General features: G+C 37.4%; 1 long non-coding RNA gene across 1 annotated transcript in view; it reads right to left on the bottom strand.

The window, feature by feature from the left end:
* LOC127199567 (uncharacterized) overlaps window positions 1-21,795 on the bottom strand; it is a 234,475-nt gene extending 212,680 nt beyond the window's left edge. Inside the window, exon 1 of the long non-coding RNA XR_007831942.1 lies at window positions 21,711-21,795. This is a non-coding gene — a long non-coding RNA (uncharacterized LOC127199567). The remainder of the gene's footprint in view (window positions 1-21,710) is intronic.
* Between the last annotated feature and the right edge of the window lie 4,775 nt (window positions 21,796-26,570).

Raw genomic sequence — 26,570 nt, forward strand, 5'->3', positions numbered from 1 at the left:
CATGTTGGCTTAAAACATGCTCATGAGCTCTCTGTGTGACAGTCTTAGTTATGTTCCTCGTCACAGGGATAAAACAGACTGTCAAATGGACTGAAATGCTGGCAAAGCATACAGTGGAGCATTTGGATATATGAATGAAATGGACAAAAATGGCACAGTCTTAAACCCTTAATAGTCTACCAAGCCACACATTTTTAATGTAGATGTTTGTTCCAGGAATATAAAACTACTTCTTGCTTGGGTGGTGGTGGTAGCAGGAACATTATATGTGAATTTAATATTAATGCTTTCTTTTTCTCCTGTGTCAACACTAATTTCTTTTGCTCACATAGAAAAAGTTAGTAGGAGGCATAAATTTTGATTAATGACACAACTCAGCCAAAGCAATGTCACTGAAAAGAATTAGCAATGTAGGCAGGGTAGCAAAAAAGACTCTAAATGAGAATACCTTCCAAGGCTGATTACAACAGAGACTGTAATTACCAATTTTCTTCCATGCTACTCAAGTTTATAGTTTATAGGGAGAAAAATGCTTTTTTAAAAGACTTAATAGGAATTTATTAAATGGTAGAAATACTTTTAATCAATGAAAAACAAATTATTTTAGCCTTAAATCAAAGGATGCATTATTTGTGGTATGACTCATGACAGCCCATTCAAATTGTCATATTTTTTCTGAAGATAAAAAACACTTTTTAATATAGAAGGATTTTCTGCTAATATCCATTTCTTTATCACTCTATGTTCTGTATTTTCATATAGCATAAGACTAACCTATTCAGAACTCAAGAACATCATAATGTTTTTCAATTCATCCTCTTTCTTTGTTGCATGAAAGTTTTTTTTTAACCTCCATTTGTCTAAAAACAAATGTTTATCTCAGCAATAATGACAAGTGAATTCAAGACACATTAACTGAATTATTATTGATACATCTGGGTCTTGGTACAAAAGTTGTTCTCTTACCAATTCTTTTATAATTAGACTTTGCCCCTCAGGAACCCAGTCATCATGAAAGTAGAAGGCCTTACTGTTTTTTTTCCCAGCCCCTGGTACCCATGGATCCTCCAATTCCTCCCTCCCTCCCACTTTCACCCCATTCCCCTTCCCTATGACTGTGACTGAGGGGGATCTCCTCCCCCTGAATATGATGCTAGGGTATCAAGTCTCTTCTAGGTAGTCTGCTATCCTTTCTCCAAGTGCCATCAGGCCTCCCCATCAAGGGGACATGGCCAAATATGGAGTACCAGAGTTTGTGTAAAAGTCAGTCCCCAGTCTCCACTTAACTGTGGAGAATGTTTTGTCCTTTGGCTAGATATTTCCATCTTCTGGAAAGCAGAATGTCTTAGAGACTTAAGATAGAACCAAACAGAACACACGCACACACACTCACACACACACGAGTCAATGAAGTGATCTCTAATGGCTTCCTTCAGTAGCTGATGGAAGCAGATGCAGAACCCTTAGACAAACAGTAGACAGAGCTCAGGGAACCCCTCAGTGGAGGAGGAGGAGGAAGAATTGTAGAAGCCAGAGGGACCTAGGACACCTTGAAAAGGCAGCCTACAGAATCAATTAAGCAGGGCTCACAGGGGCTCACAGAAACTGAAGTGACAAGAAGCCTGCATGGGTCTGTGCTAGGCCCTTTGCATACATGCTGTGGTTGTTTGGCTTGATGGTTTTGTGTGTTCCTAACAGTGGGAGAAGGTGTCTCCTACTTTTTCTGTCTCCACATGAAATCCTTTTCCTCTGCCTGGATCCCCTTAACAGCTACCCAGCCCTTACATGAGGGTTTGTGCCCAGCATTTTTGCATCTTGCTATGCTGTGTTTGATTGATATCACTGGGAGGTCTGCTCTTAACTGAAGGGAAATGAAAGAACAGTGGATCTGCAGGAGAGGGAAGGTAGGAGGGAGGACTGGAAGGGTGGAGAGATGGGAGGCTGCAGTCTGGGTATACTGTGTGAGAGAAGAATAAATAAAACAAGGAAAAAAAGAACTACATAGCCTATATACCAGATTAAAAAAAAAACATATTGATAGCATAAGTTTTTTCTTTTGCCATTTAAAGTATACTTTTTATTGTTTTCATAATTTAAATATAATATTTTTCAAATTAATGTATAATACATTTTAGGGCACCATTAGGAATGTTAGTATCAGACATTTGCTTAATGATACCAGAAATTTATGGTTAGTTAGTAAATAAATCATGTTTTGCACTGGAATTCAGTTATAACTCAAAATTTGTGTCTATGACTTTTTAATGAATTCTTGTATCTCTCACACTGTTCAAGGATTAGACCACTTTGTATTTCCTGTTTTCTTTTAACTTTTGTTTTCTCTGATATTTAAAATATTTAATCTATCCTGGAAGCACAGTTGCAATTGAGCAAGTAGTTTTGTTTCAAAAGCATGGCAGAGCTTTATGAATGTGCAGTGTATGGAGGAAGACTCTAAAGTAGAATTGTCGAAGAAACACTTCTTCCAAAATTGGCAATGTCAGTCTGACCATAGTGTAGACTTCACCTTCTCCCGACCTACTTTATTTGGGGTTCTTTAATGCTTAAAACTCCCTTCCAACCCACCTACCCTAGATGGGAGAGAAAAGAGGTTAATGGAAACAAGAGAGTAGATCTTGCTAAATTCAGTTCCTTGGAGCGATTCCCCAGGCATACTCAGCAGGATTTCAGCAGACCAGCAATTCCACCAAAGATGCTGCTGGAACATGAAACAGCAGCCGAAGCCTGGAGCCTCTAAGCCTTCACTGGAGCAGTTCTCTCTAGGAGCATTTCAAACTGGAGCAATGAGTCATTGTTACCATTTTCTTATATAAAGATATTTTTCTCTCATAAAACTAGGATTACTGCTTTATTCACAGTTATTTTTATTAGTAACAAACAGTGTACCTGGCCCACTTAAAAATGATGCAAATATACTAATAGAGTGAGTAATTATGTGGGATCATATTGAATGAAATGCTCTAGGAATATCTAGAGGCCTTTGAAGCATCTGTGTCACTACCTGTGGGGAACTGCAGCTGTGCTCCTACTGACCATTACTTGTTTGCCTTCATTTCCTTGTTTGAGTCTCATGATTTGGCCCTTGGTTTGCTTCTTCTTGGGGACTTTTCACAGTGCTGTTTGGTGTTTTTTTATTGCTGGTTCCTCCCCTATATAAGCAGCTCTGTTACTCCCAATAAACAGCATTCTCTTAGCATGAATGACCCATTGTTGTGTCATCTTTTCAACCTGCAGACCTTCACCATAGCCTAGACTAGTAGCGCTGATGCTACAACTACCACACTCCTGTAGTATTTCCTTTGATGTGAAAATATAAGTAAGTTAAATTTATTTCTCAGAACTGAGAACTAACCTTTGTAGTGAATACAAACTGAAGCCACAGTGCAGACTACTTGCTGTAAAGAGTGCTGTCAACATAACTCACAAGTACATAGCATAGGGCAGAAAGCAAAGACTTTCATACTACCAAAATGATTCTGAAAATGTGTTGTTAGAAAAATAGTCTTGCAACAAAAAGACTCTAAGTAAATGCTAACACTGAATTACCTGACACAGAACTCAAGAAAGCAAACCCATCTGAAATAGATATAAGAATAAATAAAACATCTAGAAATACATTTAAGCACAGAAGTAAAATATCTCCAAGATAGAAACCATAAAACATTGATGAAAGAAAATGAAGAGGACACAAAGAAAGTGGAGAGTCATCACCTTTCAAGATGTAGATGAAATCAATAAAATGTTCACAGTACCCAGAGTGATCTGCAGAGTTAATGTTCTTGTGGTGGCACTACTAGTGATTTGTTTTAATGGGAGACAAGAAAGTTCTAAAAGATGGATGAGATCACAACAAAAGTGTCTTGATTAGCCAAAAACAATGCTAACTAAAATGAATAACATTATAAAATATGTTACTATAATTTTATAATATGCTTCAAAAATATCATAATAAAGCAGTATCATATTGACATAAAATCAGATACTAGCTAGTAGAACACAACAAACAGCCAGGAAACTAGTCTGTATATCTCTAGCCATGTGATATCTGTAAAGGTACAAAATCAGTACTTCCAAGAGCCTTTCGGATCCCAGTGTTTACTGCAACACTATTCACAGTAGGAAAAAGTAGAAATTAAGAGACGGTTCTGGTTACTTGTCTAATAATGGATAAAGAACATCAGAACGTATACACAACATAGCACAAGCCTATACAAAGTGAGATCCAGTCACTTATTATAGATACAGCTGAAGGTCTTTACAATACATGAGATACTTATTTAGTAAGCTAATACAACATCTTATGAAGGATATAGAAAGATAAGGTGAAATAGATCGGATCTTCAAAAACATCAGAGACATACAGAATATGGCTTTTAAAAATCTTATTATTTTAAAGATTCACTGACAATGAGACAGGTTAACTCCTGACAACACTTAGCCTAACTCAAAGAGGATGTTGAGCATCAAAGAACCTCATTATGGAGATGGCTTCAAATGTGGCAAACAAGCCACTGGGCAAAATGTCCTTGCTTCTAGCACAGACAGAATTCTGCTTAAAAAAAGGGCAATCTTGGATGCAGAAAGAGTCGATGGCCCAACTCTGCCAAGACAGGGTAAGCAAGTCCTCAATAGTCCTTGCCTCACAAATATGTCTGTCAGTATATTGGATCAGAAGGCTGAAGATGATGCTCCAACGTTATAGAGAGTTTTGGGCGACTATTCAGGCAGCAAACTGTCTCTGTCATCTTCTCATTTGGAAAGCTACTAACCTGTGCTTCCTGTATACTCAGGTAATCAAGTTTATTCCTTCTCAAGTCTCTGATGGAGTTGAAGACCAGGTAGTTTAGTTTTACAATGAAGCTTAGTTGTTTAGGGGTTAAGATGTTTTTAGATCTAGATAGATGTTTTACGTTGATAATGACAAGATGTGATGGAGATTGATTTACATTCAGATTCTAGACTTACCAAGATAGGAAAGATGTTTTCTTCAAGGCTGTCAGACACAAATAGCCAAAACAGTAAGAATGTAACATTTATATAACTCCTGAATATGTCATGGTTCTTCTTTCTATAGGTAGTTTATTTTATATATGTGTAATAATATAAATGTATATCTAAAAACATTTAATAAAAATAATATAGAGAAGTTTACTCCATAGAAAGAACAATGGTTAATTGAAATGGTTCAAAATAGAATGGGGGATGTTCTGGGCAGTGGGTATTGCTTTAGGTAGACAGGAGTAAGAGCTGATGGTGTTCTATCACACCATAGCATATCCACGTGAGAAAATGTTTCCAGTATAAAATACAAAAGATATAGGATTGTAAATTATTTCTCCCATAAGTAGTAATGACAATTTATAATATAATTGCATCATTTACTCTTTCCCCTGTTCTCCCTTCACATCCTTGCATGTACCCCTTTGTCTCCTTTAAATTCATGGCCTCTTTTTTTAAATTTTTGTAATATATGTGCATATATATGTATCCCTAAATCTATAAATACAACTGTCTCAGCCTATATAATATTAGTCCTGAATTTTTAAAGAAAATGTAAAGATACAATATAAAATACAGTATATGAGTTGCTCTCCATGGAGCACCTGCAGACTCTTGTAAACCTTTGATATTAACCACTCCCAGGCTGTTTCTCTTTCTTCTTTATCTTATCCTGCTCCTAATGCAAAAGACTTCAAAATATACAGCCTTACTACTATTGCCTCTTGTTGTCCCTGCTCCCCTGCCCAACACACACAAATGTGGAAGGGACATCTCTATTGTTGAAGATACCATGCACTTCAGCAACAGGGTTCAGAGACCCCTGAGCCAGAGTCGACTTGAACGTGTCCTTCCTGAGGATTAGCTTGCATGGTACCTCCTGCTACCATGTACCATAATCATAAGAGTACAGTAGAGGTACATACAGCTTGGTGGTAAACAACAACTCACTAATCCACTTACGACTTACTCAACAAGAGGGAAGCAATCCCTGTACTTGGAACCCGGCTAACTACTCAATGGTAATGATGTGACAGATATGGGAGGAGATTCTACGTGTTATTAAACCAGAACAATCCCCAACTACAGTCTAAACATTTTCTCTTATACCCAGGGATAAGTGTAGTCTTTCAGCACTCATCAAGTAGATTTCTTTTTGCAACAGATTGGGACCACTGCAGAGAGCTACTCCCACTGAAAACGTGGAGTTGTGGATCCCAGTTCCCATGGATAGATATATCTACAAAACAGCCCAGAACCTAAGTCTCAGGGAACACTGCAGAAGAAGGAATGGAAAGATTTTAAGAGCCAGAGGATCTAGGTGTTTGCTTTGAGACTATGCTTTTCACTAATGTCTAAACTACACCTAGTAAGTCTCGCCAACATGACTGTGCAAACATGACCTGAGCAAGGACAACAGGAAAAGATATACCAAAATGGAAAAGCTGCAACACTGCAGGAAACTAAGGCACTCTGACAGCTGGTGAAACCATCTTTCCTGGGGAAAAGAACACCAATTGATTATCTGATTTCAAATGATCATCCCTGAAAACACAGATACAAGTAATACTATATAGACTTAGTAGGTTACATTTAGGAATATATTGTATATAAATACATGCTACAATAACAAGTAATGATAAACATAAGGTAAGAATTTGAGAAAGGAAGGAGGGGTATATAGGAGGTGTGTATAGGAGGGGTGTATAGGAGGGGTGTATAGGAGGGGTGTATAGGAGGGGTGTATAGGAGGGGTGTATAGGAGGGTTTATAGGGAAGAAATGAAAAAGATGAATGTTTTCATTATACTACAATCTCAAAAATAAAAAGGAAATAAGAAAAAATATAACGCAAATTTAATAACAATATAATTTTTAAATTTCTTCTTGAAATTAATTTCTTTAGAATATGTACTTCATAAAGAGTTAAAGAAGGCTAGCATTCCACAGTGACAAATGTGTCTAATTCTAGACAAGTATGGCTGTGTAAGGAAAGGTACTAAAAATGACAAGCGAGCGGGGGGGGGGGGGGGGGTAGCAGCGCACGCCTTTAATCCTAGCACTTGGGAGGAGGAGGCAGGTGGATTTCTGTGAGTTCGAGGCCAGCCTGGTCTACAAAGAGAGTCCAGCACAGCCAGAGCTTTTACACAGAGAAATCCTGTCTCGGAAAAAAAAAAAGATTAAAATAATCTATAGCTCGACATCTCTTTCCCTCTTTTGTTCAATATTATTAAAACAAGCACAGTAACAAATTGAACATCCAAAGGGAAAAACACTTGGAAACTCGTGTAAACATATGATACTAACCGTTCCCCTGCCGTTTCTCTTTCTTCTTTATCTTATCCTGGTTCTAATGACAAAAGAATCCAACAGTCTGCCACAAATAATTGATTCACTTATAACCATATAAAGTGATAGATGATGGCACTGGAAATTGAGGTTGATTCTAAAGGAACACAAATCAAAATAGTATTCTGGATGGGTACTTTAAAATATACTACACAACATTGAATTAGTAGGGAAATTCTTTATCTGCCTCACCAGCACTCTAAAATGCTGTACCACCTGCCTTTTCACAGCTGCTATGTTGTCTTCCCCAAAATCATCCCTCATGACATTTATTCAGGGATTGTCTTGAAACTGGCGTGTTCCTTTCCTTCTGGGTATCTTAATTTTTGATACGATCCAATAAAGATAACAATACATGTGACAAAGGAAATTGTCATGAAAGGCTCAGCATATACAACCATTTTTAAAGAAAAAAAGATTTTAAAAATTAAAAAAATCTCTGATATTGTACATCCTTTGAAGGTGCAATGCCAGATCTGACTGTCAGATGTGGGGTGTCAGGGGTTTCATCAGGTGAAGCACAGGAGTCAGTCCCTCACATGGTTAATCTAGCTAACTTGGCTTCGGCAGTTCATGAAAGTGTGTCAGTGGCACTCACATTTTAATTGCGAGGGGTATGCAAGGAATAAAAAGGAGAGCAGTGTACAAGGTATAATACAAATGAATACTACAGAGAACAAACAAACCAAAATAGTTGAAGAAGCATTTCCTTATTGTATAGTCAATGGTTTTAGGAAGGAAAGAGTAGTTAGTATCAAATTCTATGGCATAGCCACTGGGATAGCCCTACTTGCTTTTTCATAATTAGTTTTGTCAAATACTCTGTGAGTTGAATGTCAGAAACTCCCCTTTTCCAGTGACAGAGCAGGGTCAGACAATCAGTGACTTGATCCTATATGACCAATACCATCAGAGCCAATATTTGAAGCACAAAATTTACATTAACTATATCCATCCTTTGCCAAAGTTATTCGTAATCTACTAATCTCTGTCCTTTGCTTCGTATCAGTTCCACCCTGTCCTATCTCCGCATTTCATAGCTCAGAAGGGCAGTGTGAATATTCCAAGGAACTCAGGACTCATGATATTGAATCAGTGCAAATCAGCTATGTAGCTTCCATTGCTATTGTCAGAAATCATTATGGAATCCCCAGAGTGATACTCTTCTTTCAGTATAAATAATAGAGATTATGATGCATAACTTGTCTTAAATTATTCTTTGGGACTAAAGAACCAAACACCACACAATTATTTTTGTTCTGTTGACAGCAGCAGAAGGATTCACATGCTAAAGTACTACAATTCAGTTTACTCTATTACCCGTGTGTGTGTGTGTGTGTGTGTGTGTGTGTGTGTGTGTGTGTGTTTTGTACATTCTGGATAACCAAAGGCATTCCTACTTTGAACTATCATAACCAAGAAAATTTTAATAGCTTCATTTTGTTACCAAATATTGATTGAGTAGGAAAATGGATTTATAGTAATAAAAATTCTAGCATCTATAAACACTGTTCTTATACTTTGTGTCATTGGTAATTATAAATGTTAACCGTCACATGCAATGTTATTTATCAAGAAAATGCAATTATGTACGAGAGGTAAACAATAACTTTCAAGTTTGTATGAAGTATTTTATCAAATGCCTTTTCATCTGAAGTTTGAATATACTTTCATTTCGTCAGACAGTAGACAAGCAGTGCAGGAGGACACTAGATCATGAGTTAAAAGACTCAGGAAGAGTGAATGAATATGTGAAAATCAAGTAAATGCTAACCTATGTTCTTGTGTTACCTAAACATTTTAGGCTTTAGGAGAAAGCGGCCTTCAGGAAAGCAATCTGAATGACAAGAAAAGGGGCAAAGCTACAGAGTTTTACTGAAATAATACAGAATAAAATATATATACACACATATATATTTCCATGTATAGAGTTGTGTGAGGAAATACATTAACTGATTTCAGGAAAGGAAGTGAAAACTGGAGGAACCAGGCCCAACTGGGCTACCTGCCTGTCTTGCTGTTTCATGTCCTGTTTCTAGCAGCTCCCATGTCTGTGTTTATCTTGGTTAGCTAGTCATGTTTACTGCTCTGGGAACGCGCCCCTCCCTTCCTCGAGACTTTTCCTCCTGTGTGCAGTCACCTCTTGAGGGATTTCACCTGGGAGGAGGATTCCTGTTTTGCTGCCTATAAGAAGGCTCTTTGGAACTCTGAGAAGAATAATAAACTGTTGCCGCGGCTGCTGCTGCTTCTGCTGCTCTCTTAGCACGAAGGACCCGCTGTGTTACTGTGTGTGTGCGCGCGCATGTGTGTGCATGAGTTAAATCTGCAGTCCCTCACCCTCGACTCAGTACCGCAGTGGCATGGGCGCCACAGAGAACTATCAAGGACTGTTAAAGAATAAATGATGATGTAATGAAAGTATGTTCAGACTATGCTCAATTGTTTCATTTGAGAACAATAGCAAGAAAATCAAGAGAGCTCACAAATTTAAAGCTATTTACACTGTTTTATTTCATGATCATTATTTTTACTAGAAGTTACAGGAAATGAGACATCTAGTTTGTGACTGTAACTACATCTCTCCTTTCCCTTTGTCTCTCCAAATCCTCCGAAATTCCTATTCTTTCTCTCTTTCAAATTCATAACCTCTTTTGTCATTAATAGGTATTATGCATGTTAATTCCTAAATTTAACCTGTTCAGACTATATAAAGTTATTTGTATATGTGTGTGTATATATATTCACAGCTGATAATTGGTATTTAATAATCAATCAGTGCGCTCTCCCCTCAGGAAGATTACTTCTCCTACTTTCACCATGATTTAGTTGCCCGTATTTCTTTGTGGAAGGTTGAGGACTCATCACACTTGGCATCATTCCTGTAAAAGGGGAAATTTTTCATTGATTTAGTGTCAAGATGTTGTGGGTTTCTTAGATAAGTGTCAAGACTAGTCATTTCCATAACACTTAGTGGAAAAGAAACATTTTATTTTAATTAGAAAAATTATTTATGCCTTATCATTCTGTTAATCTACACTATAACTGCTAATAATATAGACTATATAGTATTGAATAATTGGTATAAACTTTATTACAGTATTATAATTTCCAAACTACCTTTCCTCCTTCCTAGCAAGAAATTAGTAATAACCTAGTTGGAACTCTTAAATGGTCACTTTTTATGGAATAAAGATGACATTTTCATCTTTAAACATTTAATAAAACAACAGTGTTTTCTCTCACTCTTTGGGTTTCTGATCTCTCTAGTAATGCTTCTTTATTTCACTCCCCACCTCTCTGTTTTTTAATTTTATTTTATTTTATTTTATTTTTTCGAAGCAGGGTTTCTCTGTGTAGCTTTGGCTGTCCTGGACTCACGTTGTAGACCAGGTTGGCCTCAAACTCACAGAGATCCGCGTGCCTCTGCCTCCTAAGTGCTGGGATTAAAGGTATGTACCATCACTGCCCAGCTTCCCCATCTCATATTATATTTTGCTTATCACTAACATTTTATTTCAAGTTGCAGAATTCAGTTTGAAAAGTACTTAATAGCTTACCACTTAAGGCTGAAAGAACATTTGTTTCTGAATTTGTTACTTGAATTTTCTTAACAGCATGGCAGTTAAGTTCTAATTGTTTCCTTTTAATAATATGACAAATTACATACATAAAATAATTAAATTACCTCTATAATATATACATAGTATTTAATCACAAATAGAGTTTGGTCAAATTGACTGCAATAACTGCTTAATGAATATTAATCTTAATCTAGCTAAACTCTAAGATACAAAAAAAAAAAAAAAATGTGTAAATTTGACCAACTGCCTAAAGTTCAGCCTGTTTACTTAAAAGTTCATTGTATCTAAATCTGTATGAGAGTAGAAGCCAATGTAGTGACTTAATAGATTTATGATTTCTCCATTTCCTATGATTAACGTTTATACTTCTTGTCATTAGAGTTCTCCTGAAAGTGATGAAACCGTGCACTAAAAGATTTTTACAAATATTAATATTTTAATTTATGTAAAATAAATAGAATTAAAAATTTTTAAAAATCAACAAGATAGATGAATAAGGAACTTGGACCCCCATTTTTCATGACAAAATAAATAAATAAATAACATAAAACAAAACAATTAAGAAATAATTAACTAGAGGGCTGGAGAGATGGCTCAGTGGTTAAGAGCACTGTCTGCTCTTCCAGAGGCCCTGAGTTCAATTCCCAGCAACCACATAGTGGCTCACAACCATCTGTAATGTGATCCGATGCCCTCTTCTGGCCTGCAGGTGTACATGCAGGCAGAACACTGTATACATAATAATAAATAAATACATTTTTTTAAAAAAAGAAACAATTAACTAAATTAAAGCAATATGATCTCTTCTAGAGCAATATTACAGAAACAAACAAATACCCAAAAGAAGCCACACAATCTGTTGAGTAATTCTGTAGGTTTTTTGTTTTGCTTTTTTAAACCTCTTTTCCAGTCTCTACTATGTGTAACGCTGTAATGCTTTATAGTTGGAAATAAGTATATACTTTCCCAGTCCCCGTCTGAAAACACGCACACACACACACACACACACACACACACACACACACACACACACACACATCCAGGGGCCACAAAATTCAATGGCTAAATTGAAACTTTCATTAGAGGTGTTGAACAATAGTTTTAAAGAGGCAGAAAACAAATCACTGAATTGAATACAACATAAAAGAGGGTGAACACGATGGAGCCTATGGAACATATGAGACGTGATCAAGCTAATTTATACAGATACTCTGGAGGAAAAGAAAGATGGGAGTGAAAGATAACGTGAAAAAATACGGATTGCAACGTTTTAGTGTTGAGAAAGATTCATGATCTACGAATGTCAACAAAGTTCAAATAAGACAGTGAGACATTTCAAAAACCAAAGTCAGAGAACAACTGGCCAAGGGATTCTCAGTGAGACTATCAGCAAATTTCTAACAAGAAATCTAAATAGAAATCACACTGCCTTTGGTGGCACAGTGGTACATCAAACATACTAAAAGCAAAAGAGAACAGAAATTGCCCACTTAGAATCCCATATTTCCCATAACTTTCTAAAAACAAAAGCAAAATGAAGACATTCCCAAACAAACTTAGAAAGTTTATTGGCACTTTGATGTCATTGCATGAAAAGGATATGAGAGACTTTTCAAACTGAAGTAAAAATATTCTGGACAATAACTTGTAGTCATATAAAGATACAAATACATAGGTGCATAGGCAAACATATAACACTATTATTATTATTTGGTTTGCATTCCACTTTTTATTTTTCATAAGATTAAAATAAAAATGTATTAAACTAATTATATCTGTATAAAATGATTTACATTAGATTAAGATGCTTATATAAAAGCTTAAACTTAGTGAGAATGATGAATGCATAAAATTTTCATACATATTTAGAGATAAACTCATAAATGGGAAAAGTCTGAAGACATATAGAGATGATTCTTGCATAAAATAGCAATATACTTAACACTTTAAAACCATATATTTTTAAAACTAAGAAAAATGGTACCTGCTATATAAGATGCATTAAACTAATTCTAAATATTATGGTTCTAATAAAAGCATACCATACAGCTGCAAAACATCAATTTATGCATTCCAGAATTTCCTCAACAGCATGGCAGTTAAGCTCTAATGCTGTGGAAATTAATGACACTGGAAACAAAGGAAGCATCCATGCAGCCACCAGAGAACTGTCTAGGAAAGAGAGGGATACTGGCTGCACAAGTAAGACCCAGCTCTCTGTTAAACTCATGCACGCTCTCAACCATTTCCATGCCCGTTGCCCATTTGCCATTCTAGTTTCGTATGACTGGACAAATAATTATTTTCCCAACACAGAAAGGGAGTGTGCAATTATTCTCCTTCTACAGACTCCAATCATCATTTTTCCGCCGTGATTCCACTGCCATGAGATTGGTTGGCACCCAGTGAGACAAGAAAATATTGATAGATTGCTAAGCATCAATTAGCTAGTGGAAAAAATTAGAAGTTGGATAAATGAAAAATGTTGAATTTTAAGTTGAAGGAACTGCCATGCATGTATTTATTTAAAGACCTCAATTTTTATGTAATTGATGTCAAATTATAATTTAAGTCCCTTTAGAATGTGTGTGTATTCATTATGTGTTAGTAAAGCCACCATATTTTCTTTTTCAGTGCAGAGTGAATGTACATTTATTAAAATTTATTTATTTTTATATTTTAACCTTTTACTTTTTCTGTTATGAATGTTATGTCAGCATGTATGTCTGTGTACCATGTGTATGCAATGTGTGTGGAGGCCAAAAAAGGTCATAGGTTCCCTAGACCAGGGTTCGCAGATGGTTGTGAGTGCCAGGTGTGTGTTGGGAAACAAATCCATGTTCTCTGGAGGAACAGCCTATACTGCTATCCATTGATCCATCTCTCCAGCCCCTATTAAGATTGATTAGGTGAAAGTGAGAAAGAACTCCAGAGTTGGTGGAGCCCCAAGGGATGGATAGCTGCCGCCATAATTTTCAAATGCCCCTTTCTCTAAATCCTTTCATTTGGAGAAATAACAGTATCCATTGACAAAAAAACTTTCTTTGGAAACTCTATTGAACCAAGCTAATTTCAACTGCATTCTAATACTTATTTTATCCCCACAGATAAGAGTGACTCTCTCACAGAAAATCTTTTTTCAGTAGACAGAGATCATTACAAGAAAGCTACAAGTTATCAAAATGTAGAGAACAAATGGCAGTGGGGTGCCTGTATCCACTTAATACATTTCTAACACAACCTCTACACTTAAGGCTCAGGGAGCATCACAGGAAAAGGGCCAGAAAGATTGGATGAGCCATAGCTCCGGGATGTTTGCTGTGAGATGGTCTATTCTATCAAAATGGAAAAGAGTAGTGAAGAGGTAGCTGAGGTTAAGAGGAGTTGGGGGAAGGAGTGTGCAGTGAGTATAATAAAAATTTGTTGTATGAAAGAGTCTAAGAAAAATGTTTATTATTAAAAATATGCTTTCAAGCCACAAAATACAAGTTGTACAGCTAAGATATTCGCCTAAGCTCCAGAAAACACATATAAAGTATTTAGGATCTATGACCATTTCATGATGAAAATTAAATTAGGGTTACACATGGGAATGTAGCATATATAATATTGAGAACAAAAACCACATGCTATGTAAGTAAAACTATTATTATTTTTCTATTTCTATAAATGTAAAAGCAGGCTGAAAAATTCAAAGCTTAATCTTAGCAAGTGGGTTGCTTTGAGACTCCTGTTGGAGTCATTTAAAAAAAATTTGGTCAAGATTGTTTTCCTAGTCTGAGTGGTATTATACTTCTATAGGCATAGTGGAAAATTAGCCTTGGGCAACAAGAATGGGAGGATGATGAGTGGAGCAAGAGAGGAGATGGGTTTGAGGAGGAGAATGCAGGGAGAGACAACTAGAATTGAGGGGCATTTGGGGGTGATTTGGAAACTTAGTGCAGTGGAACCTTCCTAAAATAAATAAGCTAATCCCAGTGTACTCTCCAAATAGTTGAAGAGACCGCATCCCTACTGGCCACATCATGTGACCGAATGAAGCTTCTGATGAGTTAGCTTCCATCTAATTTGTTGGCCAAAGAGGACCTTTGGAAATCTCCAAATAACCCAGGCTCTTGCCAATATGATAGATTACTCATCATAAACTGAGAGCAAGATCCCATAGCTGAAGATGTCACTCATACAACTCATTGAACATGGAGCCTTCACCCTACAGTCTAGTGTCTTTTGTATGGGAAGGTACTGTGAAGGCTACCAAAAGAATAACAAGCACCAAGCTAGCCAAAACTCTGTGATATGCAATCTTGTTCTTACCTGTATAATATGCTAGGGTAATGGCACCACATAGCCTGTGGTAGTAACCAACCACCATTTGGTTTGACTTAATTTATTTTCTACAAGATGGAAGTCATATCTGACACTACTTGGATAAGCAAGAACCAGAAACAAGCTCATAAACCTACGGTAAAACCAAATACCGTATTTTTTGGATCATAAGATGCACTCAGTTTTTAGAGTAGTAAAAACAGCAATTGAACCATAAGGCACACCCAAATCCTAGATTTGGAGGAAAAAGTCTGTTTTATGGTCCAGAAAAAACTAAACAGCAGCAACAACAACAACACGGTAAAACTGGTCTAAAAAAGAAAAAGTAATTATCAAATGTTTCCTAATGATATTCTGCTGTACTCATAGATCATGACTTATCCAGCCATCATCAGAGAAGCTCCCTCCTGCAGTGGATGAGAGTGCATATAGAGATGGACAGCCTAAAACTCCACAGAGAAAGAAAAAGACTTTGGAGGGCATAGCTCTAAATGTGATGTCTCCATCAAATTCCTCCCCTAAGAGCCCAGGGAACCATATGAAAGAGGAGGTAAAAAGTGTAAGGACTAGAGGGGGTTTTGGTTTTATTGTTTTAAATATAAATTGCTAACACAATTATAGACAAGGCTGAGAAAACTTCACAACTTCTCTGCCTCCAATTCTGGCCCAAGATGTAAATAAGTTTATTTCCTTCCTACTTTCGGTCTCCAAGCTTTCTAGTAGAGTAACAAGCAACATGGCCTAAGATCATCATCCCACACACAAAATCCTGAGATTGTAGTAGGTAATTTCTAGAATACTAAATATGTTTTCCATTTATATTTTGAACAAAAAATTTTAACTGTTTTTGTTTGTTTGCTTGTTTTTAATGTCTATTTTAAAATAACAATTCCTGCAGTATTTGATTTCTTTTTGAGTCTTGATCAGTCTTGCCTCTCATCATCTGTCCTTGCTCCTGTGGTTCTAAGGAAGCTGAGGACTACTCAAACTTTCTTGCCACAAAGACAATTCTACCCTTTGTTGTCTCCAAAGGCAGAGACATTTCCTTTCAGTTCTTTATAGTTCATGTTCTTCAGTCTCCAAGCTTTAATTTGTGAGTCATTCAATGAGTACAGAATAGTAAACAACTTCCTAATGTGCCTTTTTCTGCTTCCTTATTAACTCACTGTCCTAGAAAGGCTTGTCCTCTGAGGAGTTCATCTCTCTCTCTCTCTCTCTCTCTCTCTCTCTCTCTCTCTCTCTCTCTCTCTCTCCCTCTCTCTCTCTCTCTCTCTTATGCCCTTATCTAGGTCTAGACAAGTTTCACTGATATTCTTGCTATTGGTTTTTTCTCTCCAGACCTGAGATTCTACAAATTCCTAGCCAATGTCTTATTTTCCAGTGGGTGGTAGATAAGATCAATGTTCAATGTATTACTGATAACTGATAAATTGAACTTTAGCAGGAAGAGTCTATAATTTACAAGCAAAGAGTACATTGGCATCAATAACTTCAGGCCATATTAAGGAAGACTTGAGAGGAAGAGTTCAGATGTTCACATGGCTGCTCAAATAAAGCCCTGATTAAGTATACTTGGGCAGCCTCTTCTTGCCTGGCTGTACTGTCCTCTCCCTTTGACATGACAGAGTACTATACACACATGCACAAACAATTTCTGCCTCATTTCCAATGTCTACTTGGACTATGCCTGTCCTTACCAGGACACCACACATTAGGATAAATCCTTCCTTTACTCATTTAAGGCCTTAGGTAGAGTCTATTTAATTGAGAATCTTAATTTCACAATGCAGAGCCTTCTTGGAAGCTGGTAATAGATAAATGTCATAGTTTTGAATGTTTTTATGAGTTTTATTTTATATTTTTCATTGAAAATAATTTTTATACAATATATTTGGATTAAAATTTTATCCCCTTCTCTTCTTTCCTACTTTCCCTCCTCTCCAGAACCTTACTCTTTCTTTCTTTTCTGGTTAGAAAACAAATAAGCATCTAAACACACACACACACACACACACACACACACACACACACACACCAAAATAAAATATGTTCAAACAAAGCAGGATAGGACCAAACAATCAAGCAAACAAACAAAAACAAGAAATCAAACCAAGTTTTTAAAAAAACATACAAGAAACATTTATAAATGCAAAGCCATCCATTTGTACACACAGAAATCTCATAAAAACACAAAACCAGAAATCATAATATATATGCAAAGAACCTACAAGGTTAAAAACAAACACTGTGACAAGGCATTATTAGACGAAAACCCTCCAGAAATGAGATTGAGTATGTTTTGGTTGGCTATCTACTGCTGGGCATAGAACCTGTGCCTATACCCAATAAGACCTCCTTGGAGATAGCTTCTGGCTTAGGGATGGGAGCTTATGTCTCTTTTCCCTCTCAGAGCTGGGAACCCATCTGGGGCAGCCCTCTGCAGGTCCTGGGTGTGCTGCCGCAGTCTCTGTGAGATCATGTGTGTGCTGGTCCTGCTTGTTTAGAAGTCATTGTACACTCTACCTCCCTGAGTCTTACTATCTTTCTGCCTCCACTTCCACAGGGTTCCCTGAACTCTGAGAGGGGTGATTTGATGAAGACACTGATTTAGAGATGTGGCTTTCCAAGGTCTCTTTCTATGCATAAAAACTGGCCAGGGTCTCTATTCCCATCTGCTTCAGAAGGAGGCCTCTCTGAGTGTTATCATTAATTTTCATCTTTCTCTTAGCCTATATGTGTGTGTATGGATTTGTGTATGTATGTGATGTGTGTGTACATGTGGTTATGTATGTGACATTGTGTATGGTGTATGTGTGTGTATGGTGTCTGTGTGTGTATGGTGTATGTGTGTGTATGGTGTATGTGTGTGTATGGTGTATGTGTGTGTATGGTGTATGTGTGTGTATGGTGTATGTGTGTGTATGTGTGTGATGTATGTGTATGTGTGTGTTTATATAGATTTTTGTATTGTGTGATAAGTGTGTACAGGTGTGTGTGTGTTTGTGTGTGTGTAAAGGTCAACTGAAGCATAATTCCAGCCTACGTATAGTCACTTTAATGATAATCAAGGAGTATTAAGCATGTAAAACTTAAAACAAACAAAATGTAACTTCTTGACATCTTAAACAATGGCAGAACACATTCAATCAACATCATTTAAAAGAAAAGCCAAATCTTTGTCTCATGTTTACTCATAACCAAAAGCTGTTTATGAACATATGTGCGGTTATAGACACAATACTAAAACAGTTATTAATAAAAGAGGACATGTAGATTCTTGGATCCATTTCAGTAGAACTGAGAAAGCCACAAAACTCATCCAGTAATGCAAACTGTCATTGTTGGTTCAATGTGTATTTTACTTTGACACAAAAGCGCTTCAGCTTTATTCGGGAGGCTGTTAAATGAACAAGTAACATTTATTTTAAGGCCTTTTCAGTGTCGTGGGGAAATTGAAATCATTTTCATTACAGAGAGGCCAAGGACCACTCCTTGGTACAAGTCTGTGGTGTTTGGGAACTGACAAGGTCCAGTCTTCAGAATACAACCTAAATTTTTCATTAAGGATTAAAAAATATGAAAAAAAAAAACTACTTGTGCAATCCAACCATATATCTCAAATTTTAGAAGTGTTGATGTCGTAAGTAGAAGCTTAGAAGTCATTCCTATGAACATGAGCAGCCTTTTAGCTTCCTATCAGTTGGCTTAAGCCTCTCTCTCCAAGACTGATGTCCTTGTCACTTTCCTTACACCAGCTTCATTTTAACAACCTGAGTTTCAATCTTCTTTCTCCCTCCATAGATGAAAAAATCAGAATTCTTGCTTTTTATTGGCCAGCTGCTGACCTGGGAAGGTCCAGGGTCAGGTCTCTGGGGATAGATGCAGATTTCCTCCCAATTCACTTCATGTCTTGGGTTGCCAGAGCTGATGGCTCAAGCAACTACAGGATTGAAAGAAGAAAGAGGAAAGGGAGCCCAGGGTGAATTCTCTAGAGACTGACTGTACTGCACATCCAAGGAGGAAAATTTAAACTGACCACAATTTTCCTATAGCTGAGGCTGTAAAAGCAGCTTCTAGCTAGAAACTGCAAGTGGGTCGTAAAAGGAGGCTCTTTGATCCGTAGATAGGCCTCTTTGTGGAGATCTCCAGTAAGCTAATGTAGACTTAGTCCTGTTAGCCCTAGAAGGCTGATGGTTAAGCCCTGAGTCTGATAATTTATTTGAGATTCTACAGGAAAATAAGAAATGAGAGAGAGATAGAAAGTAAGCCACTCACACACACACACACACACAAACACACACACACAAACACACACACACACACACACACACACACACACACACCACATTCAAGATATAAGGTGGATGAAGTTAGGCATCTTAACTTCAGCTGAAGTTAAGCTTCCCAATTTCAACAACGTTTATTGTTGGTCGCCATACTTATACTTGCAAGAAAGGGGAATTACCTCATAGTCAAAAAGCACAGTCAATCACAAGAACAGATGAATTCTAAAATACAACAGGTTACATGTTTTAAAGCTAAACATCTCTTATCAATGTATCCATTACATAAGTTCATAGTGAGTTCAGAGTGACAAAGGTTGACAAAGACTAAAGGTCTCTGTGTAACCTTGGCTGTCCTGGACTCATTTTGTAGGCCAGGCTGGTCTTAATCTAGCCTTGGCTGTCCTGTACTTGCTTTGTAGACAAACCAAGCTGGCTTAGAGTCACAGGGATCCATTTGCCGCTGTCTCCCTGAGTGCTGGGATAAAGGCATGCACCACCAAGCCTGTCTCTAATGCCAGATTTTAGAGAGATGTGGCAGTGCACAATTGACAGGGTTGTCAGAGCTGGAAGCAGTTTTGGGGGTGCATCATACCGGATCACCTCCTGGAAAGCCCACATGCCTAACGAGCTCCTGGAAAGCCCACATGCCTAACGAGCTCCTTTAACGCATGGCTCTTGGCCCTTGCTGTGTGTTGAGGCTTGTCTCGTGTAACAGGAGCAGACCGGAGCTAGGAGCTCAAAGGTACAACTCACGGTTAGACTTCCCTGGTAATCCTCTCTCAGTGCTGAACACTTTGTTCTGTGGTCTGGGGTCTGTCTGTACTTTCCGGTCTATGCCGCGAAGAAGGTTGACTTTGAAAGAAAGAGTTAAATACATTTATAAAAATGTAATGCAGTTATTTTGTATTTGTGGGATCACTGTGATGAGAATTAAAAATGGATGTTGTACCGCCTGCTTTCAAATCATCTCACCTCTCTCGCAAATTCTTTTTAGTAATTTTTCAAAAACATTCAGGCTGCGATGGAAAAAATATGCTGACCCTGAACTACAGAAAGTCTGAAAAGCTCAGAGCAATAAGATATCCAGTGAGCCAGTTGACCTGTTAGTCCCAAAGTTTCCCTAGCTCTAAAGACTGAAAGAATGGATCTCCCTTCCCATCTTCTTATCAGTGTGTGAATACTAGATGAATTTACATGCCTATAAGCCATTTGTAAGTTGGAGGACCGCATATGAATACAGAAGCATCATATTCTAAGTAATTATCCTTCGGAAAATAGCGTGGCATCTCAGCTAAAAGCTTAATGTATCTTCTTAACTGTTCCAAAGTGTTGGCTTTATAAATCAATTTAACAGAGAAACTGCCACCAGCAAGAAATGGATCAGAAAGTTCTCAGAGAATAAGGGGATTCCAAGGCTATCCAGGGGCAGGTTGACAGTGCAGTTTCTTCATCTGCTAATTCAAGGGTCATTATACCTACGACCTCCCTGTGTAGAGTGAGGGTTAAAGAAGCAGTAAACAATGCAGTAAAGTAGCTTGGATGCATTGCTTGGAATGTGGAAAGTACTCAATATAAGCTAACCTGCTCTCTTTAAGGTCTTTCACATGCAGAGGAAAGCAGTGGAATGACACGTACTTTCTTGGTTAATGCTTAAGAAATCTAACCAGGTTAGCATAATATCTGCTATAAAATGAAGAAACTAAATTTCAATAAATGCAAATATTTTTCATGCAGTCACATTGCTGCTTTAAATCCCTATTGGTTTCTAATAGGTTTTTTGTTTTTGTTTTTTTTACTTTGCCCATATTAAACGTGTCCTTTTTTGGTGGGGAGACAGAACTTTATTTACTGAGGAAAAGGAAACAAAATGATACAGGCGCCTAGTCATATGCAAGATTTATAAAGACTAAAATAATAGAACTGGAATGAAGAATAAGTTGCTAAGAGCTGGGGGAAACAGGAAGGAAGAATTTTGGTGAAGAGACTGATCAAAATCACAAAAAAATTCACAGACTAAATTTTAGAAGCATTTGTCATTTCTAAAATAAATCAACCATGAGACCTTTTGCACTTAAACACAACCAAAAACCAGTTCCAACAAAACTCATGGCACGTAGGAAAAGAGTGCAGGGTCACATCTATCCACTTACCAATGTGAACTGGGCTCCTCATACTGCTGGCGGCCGGCCACCTGTGCTCCTCCTCTGAAAGCCTCTCTTTGGAACTATCTTACTACACTGCAGAAAGCACAAAAAGGGGCAGGGGGAGAAAATGACAGGGTGCTTCAACAGTTGGAATTCACTTGCCTTTCTCTGGTTTTATAAACATTTAAAACAACAATGGTGGTTAAGCCTCTTTACGGGTTTGGTGTTTTCCATTTTGAAGGCACTGTGTTGCCATCGTTCAAGAACTTGGATTCTTACTTATCTCTATCCCCAAGGTATATGTTCATGTTCTTTATTCCTTAGAAGAATAAGGCAGCTGCACTTCAAATGCAAGGCCATCCTGAGCTACTGTTTATGTGACTCTTTTTTAAATTAAATATTTGGGTTTTTGGAGACGGGGTCTTACTATTTAGCCCTGGCTCTCCTGAAAGATAGGTAGATCATGCTAGGTACCAGCTCAGAACTCAGCCTGCCTCTGCCTTCCTAGTGCTGAGATTAAAGCCCTGTGAAAGGTTTCTTGTTGTACCATTTCCACCATCACCAGCTTCCCCATGTATACTGTTGCACCACTCCCAAGGCACATGCTAACTATTGAATCATGTTACTCACATGTGTTTATAAAATGAGATTTGGGGGAAATGTTAAGAGTTACTTCATAAGCAGGACTTCCCTTCTCACACTGAATTACTATTGTCTATTTTAACAGGTTATGTAATGTTATTTCATGTGAGCTTAATTAGTATCTGCAGATAATTTCTATTATCATTATTATATGTTAAAATTGTTGCATTTGGATTCAATATGTAATCAAGAAATTTGAACAACACAGGAAGCATACAATCTAACCAATAGGCTAGTATGATTCATCTTGTTTTCATTACTCCAGAGACAAACCTATCATTTCATATCTTTCCCTGCAAATTCAAATATTATCTGAAGCTATTTGAAGCCTCCAGGTGCCCTATAGCACAGCGCCTTAGCTTTAGTTATGTTTGAGATTCTATTGTTCTGAAAAGTTTATTCTTTCTAGGAGCAGATGTGAAACCGTTCAGACTACTCATGGTGAGTATGAAAGAATAAAAAAAATTGAGAGAACGTTATATTAGAAGCAAGGGAACAATATAAACTGTACATAGGTACATGTATGTGTTCCAAATGTAAAGCAATAAAATCCTTCCACTGAGGAAGGACTGAAGAGTCTTCATGGCCTTGGAATAACGTCTTATAGAAGTGCTGGACCTGCTTCGGACTCCTTGGAGTCCAGTTTCTTTTCTCCCTAGCCTCTTTCTCAAATGTTTCCTTGCTTTCTGTCAATTTCCTTAAAATGTACCTTTATTTCTTTCTTTTATTATCCACCCTCGTCTTTCAGGTTGCTGTGACCTTAAGTAATGTGCCCTTTGATAGACAGCTGGTAGACTTCTAAAGGAAGGGCACTGCTCAACCGATTTCTGACTCACTGCAGCTCCTGCCTATGGAACTGATGTAGTTTCCTAAGCCACCCATCTTCACTAACAGCAGCATGGTCTTGCTTTTCGTACACGAGTCCCTCCACTAATTTTATCAGATTAGATCCTTATTTCTTCTTAGCCTATTCCCATGGTTGTGGGATAAAAGAAATGGGGAACTGAGCTCCGGTTTCTAACAAAGCCTAAGCTCAATGCATTCAACTGTCTTTGATACACATTCTTGTCATTTCTTATAGGTTTTATGAGAATTAAGATTGCTTTCCTTCATAGGTATTATCATCATTTGTCTAGATCTCCACGGCCAAGGAAAATCTTGCTGGTAGCGCTATCTTCGCAGCAATGGACTGTCTAGTGATAAAGTGTGTTTTTGTGTACTGCAGGCACTTTGAAAATAGCTTGTATCAAACTAAATGAGTTTCAGTATAAATAAAGAGACTGAGACATTGCAGATGGCACGCAGGAAGATATTGGTGTGACAGCTAGAAAGATGCAGTATGACCCTTTGCAATCAAAGTTTTGTATTGAGTGTAGAATCTAATAAAGCAAGCTCCATCATGGAACTAGTGTGCTCAATGGAATCTGTATTAAGCCTAACTATGAACTTTGACTGCTGCTTTAGTGAAAGGAGGAAAAAGATAAAAGATCAAACTGTAACTTGAGTAAGATTCATGACACACACAAAAACCCCAATGTAATATGTATTTTCTCTTCTAATCAAAGTGAGAAGTGAAAGAATATTTATACTATATATGTTGGCTGGCTATAACATTATTTCAAATGCAACAAAACATGGCTTTATTTTTATTTGAAAATCTCTGGTATAAGTAATACTTTGATTCATTTTTCTAGCACTTTCATGGCTGTACCTCATTAAATTATGCTTGTATTATGGAAGCCTCCCTGAATATACACTGTTAACCTAAAACAATAGTAGGATAAAGGGTTATTTTAAATACATTCTATTTTTTTTTTCACATAAATCAATACAGACAGGCTTCCTAGAGAAACTTTATCACTGCTGTAGGAAAAAGCTTCAGAGTGGTAAGGAGACAGGGAGGGAAGAGAGGCACCTCAGGACAATAGACTCAGTTCTATTTGTAACCTGGGAATTTAACCAGCAGCCTTGGCATAAGCAATGGGTTCTAGTAGCCTAGTCTTTCCTAAATACTCTTCACCTAAATGTGTCCAGTGAGAATTGCTCCATCTCTTGTGGAATTGTTTAGTGACAGGGATAATCATACAACCATCATGTCATAAAGGATGTAAATCACCCCTTCTATCTGCTGTTCACTATGAGGATTCTTCATCCCAGCTGAGCTGAATGAACAGCTCTGACTGTTGATCAAAGGAGCATACTTTGGTCCAAGAATGGTTTTCTATAACTACTCAATATACAGATGGCAGTTCTCCAGTCACTGAGGCTGGCACAGCCATACCAGGATACCCAGCATCTTTTAGCCTCAACACCATCACATCTTGAACACACACAATGATAGCCACATTTCTCGCATGATGAGTTTGCAGAACTTTCAATATTCTGGTCTTCTTCTTTTAGATACACATCAATTTGTCAATATTCTCATTGGAAAGATACTCAGGATAACATTTCTAAAACTCTAGCACAAACAGAACATCTTAATATAAATTAAACAATATTCTAGTTTGTGGGGACTAATGGCACATAATGTTAAAATTATTTCTCTTTCACAAAAGTAGGCAGAGAAAGAAATAAGTGAAAAACTTCTAACAGGTGGGTGCTATGGCGCACACCTATAATCCCTGCACTCAAGAAAGGCAGAAACAGGTGGATCGCTATGAGTTCGAGGCCAGCCTGGTCTACAAAGTGAGTTTAGGACAGCCAAGGCTACACAGACAAACCCTGTCTCAAGAAAACAAAAAACAAAACATAAACAAACAAACAAAAACAAAATAAAATCTCAGTAAAGAGAGGCAGGGGATCGCTGTGAGTTCGCGGCCAGCCTGGGCTACAAAGTGAGTTTAGGACAGCCAAGGTTACATGGAGAAACCCTGTCTGGAAGAGCCAAGGGCAATCTTTCTCATGGCCATGTCCTCCGGAGAGGTGGTGTGAGCTGTAGACAGACACTACAAACAGACACAGCACGCAGATGCTGCAAGATGCCATTTCGTTCCTCCTCGAGACAAGAACTCATGTTCTCAGCTGCCGGAAGGACTGACTGATGGATGCTCAGAGCTGATTTCTTCTCCCAGGCTGCTTTTCCCTCTGCCAGAGGGATTGAATGGTGACCTAGGTTTTTCTCTGTTCTGTTCTCTCTTCTCAGTTCTCTCTACTGACAGCTCCAATCTAACCACTCCTCCTTTGTTTGACTTAGGACACCTACAAATACAAAGATCCCGAGCACATTGCACAGTAAACTGCCTGTAGTATTGTTTCTACTTCAGACGCTGTGAGAGAGATTTATCTAAATCAAGACTGCAGGATGCAGAAGACAGAATTCAGAGTTCAGCGTGGCTTTCTGCATGACTCTAAACACCATATCCAATGTAAGCATATAGAATGAAAGATTCAAAGCCAGGATCACATGTGAAAGAAAACGTGATGTTTGTCATTAACCTGCCTAATTTAGAAAGTCCTTGTTTGTGACTATATTATGTAGTATGTTCTCTACTTTTTGTCCATAGGTTTTAGAGTTTAAGGTTTTATTTACTATTTCTTTGTTTGGTTTTTATGTATGCAAGGAGATAAAAAGATATAGTTTTATTCTTCTAGAAGTAGATAATCAGTTTTTATGGCACTTTGCTGAAAAGCCTGCCTTTTTCTCTAGTGTACACTTTAGTCTTTTTGCCAGAAACAAGCTAGTTCATATATATGGCCTCCATTTTATTGCATTGATTCATAGTCTGTTTTTGTGTTCATTTGTTTTTTGCACATACAATGTTGGGGTTTATTGTTTGTTTATTGTTTTGTTTTTTACTATTGTTCTATAGTATAGGTTGAAATCAAGGATTGTAATATTTCCAACAATATTCTTATTGGAAGGGATTGATGTGTCTATGGACCTTTTTTTTCTGATTCTCTAAAGAATGAAGTTGCAATTATAATTGGACTTTTAAACATAAGAAAGAGTTTAACACATAAATGATCTGCCAGCATTTCTGAGAAAGGGTTCCACTAGGAATTTCCTCTTCAAGCTTTGTAGTCAGATCAGCATGAGGACATGGAATTTTGAGATTAGATTTTGTGTAATTCTCTTAATTTCATGCAATAAACATAGAAAAACTGGAAATTAGTTTTTAAACTCTAGCTTCAAAATGCTATGCTCATAATTGTCTACTAAAATTAGAAGATTTATTATGCATTTGATTTTAAGATACTCTGTGATGATAGTTCTGGAAGACA

This window comes from Acomys russatus, chromosome 2 (genome assembly GCF_903995435.1).
Source record: "Acomys russatus chromosome 2, mAcoRus1.1, whole genome shotgun sequence".
NCBI classification, from domain to species: domain Eukaryota; kingdom Metazoa; phylum Chordata; class Mammalia; order Rodentia; family Muridae; genus Acomys; species Acomys russatus.